We start from the raw sequence: 1,951 nt of genomic DNA on the forward strand, positions 1-1,951 counted from the left end.
CTGAGAGTCATTTGGTCAAAGCAAGCTTTCTCTTGAGAGGCTCACCAGCCATATATTTTCCTCATACATCTATTCTTGGAGAATTAGCATGCTTCTTTCATAGTGGAAATGTATTGAAGACAAATGCAAAGATTCCCATTTGTTTATTTCTTGTCTCTCATAAGGGTATTCTTTTCTCCTGTGTCTTTAATGATGTTCTTTTTTACATTCATGCGAAATTTGTCCCTAGGATAGAAGGTAGCAGATTATATAAATGACATTAAGATCGGCGATAAGGTTTGAATGCATGTTAATCTTCATTTGTCACACAGTAAGAAAGCCACCAGGCAAACATTTAGGAAAATATAAAAAGAAATTAAATTGAGTGACAAATTTTAAAAAGTATTCAGTTTTATTTTATGTATATGAGTGTTTGCCCTTATGCAGGTGTATACACTGTGCACAGGCCTGGTCTACATGAAAGTGAGGTTCCCTGACAATAGAGTTAAACTGTCCAAAACTGCTATGGAAATGAAATTTTGGTGCCATGTATGTAAGGGGGGTTTCCTCTTCAAGAGCAAAAAAAAAAAAAAAATGCTCTTAACTGCAGAGCTGTCTCTTCAGCCTTGATGTGAGCACTTCTATTGACATTTCCCACTCTTAAGTTCCTCCTTTTTCTGGTTCCCAGAGGCAAAGTGTTATTGGAACTCATGCCAAACTGAAGTATATTCATGTGAGCTCTGGTCCTTTGTCAGCACAACGGCTGACAAATACTTTTGATAGAGAGTAACTATTATGGAGTTCAAATCAATGTACGCTTGCCGCTCTTCTTACTACAAACCTCAGTGCAGCACTGAGACCCAAAGGCCTCTATCATAAAAGTTATCATTAAAGTTTCTAGAACTTTGGCATGCTGGTTTCTTTTTCTTCCCTCCCTTGATCCCACTTGACAAATTGAAAATGTACCCTCGGTTACAGTCTTTGGAGATGCCACATGGTGCTTAGATTTTTATATCCCATGAAAAGTTTAAGGTATTTAAAGTATATTTAACTCCAAATAGATTGCATAAATCAATATTCTAGATTCTATGTAGTCTATTCAGAGTCAAATATCTACATGTTAATTATAAGATGAACCACTCTCAAAAGTTTACAAAAGGGACATAATAAAACTACAGTAGATTCATTTTTAATGACATGAGAAACTTTCAAAGAACAAGAATAAGGTTTATTGCACCCAAAGAACTCAGAGAGTAGGAAACAGAAATCAAACTCAGACAAAGTAAAGGTGTATCTTCATCACTGTTAAAGACTGTGCAATGGGTTGAGAAAAGAGAGACCCAACTGGACTCAGCATGAAATGCATCTCACATATAATGATGTAGTGCCAGAGAAATGTTAGTGATCCCCCCCCCCAAAAAAAAAACAGACAGGAGCGGATCTGATGCAAATTACCATGGGCCTTTTATTTGAGCTAGTTCGGACCCCTCCAATGCACTGCCATCATGCAGGACCATTTTGGTGGTGGGAGGGGGAACCCTGAATACATATCGGGGCAAGGCTTTATAGTAAGCAGCAAGCTGGGGGTAAGTGTGCAAGCATCTAATTAGAAAGCTACTGTGCCTTTAACAGAATTACTGTGGTGCTGGGAGTTATATCATAAACCTTATTTCTGTTCCCCTCTGCATTGGTAGCCGTTCTTGTAACCTGGGGGTGGAGGTTTGTTGGGGTAAATAACCTGGACATGCTGGTCTTGTTGAGGGTGTAACCTGGAGATGCTAGTCTTGCTGGGGATTAGCCTAAAGACTAGGACTAAGCTTGGGTTTTGTTGGAGGGCAGCTTGGAAACTAATGTTGAGTTCAAATTTAGATCAGGTTTTCTAAAATGAAGTCTGAACTTAAAAGATTTGGCCTCTCAATTATATATGTAGGCTATAGATGAGTGCCAACATATATACTTGGCAAACTTCAGT

This window comes from Mastomys coucha, chromosome X, assembly GCF_008632895.1.
Source record: "Mastomys coucha isolate ucsf_1 chromosome X, UCSF_Mcou_1, whole genome shotgun sequence".
Taxonomy (NCBI): domain Eukaryota; kingdom Metazoa; phylum Chordata; class Mammalia; order Rodentia; family Muridae; genus Mastomys; species Mastomys coucha.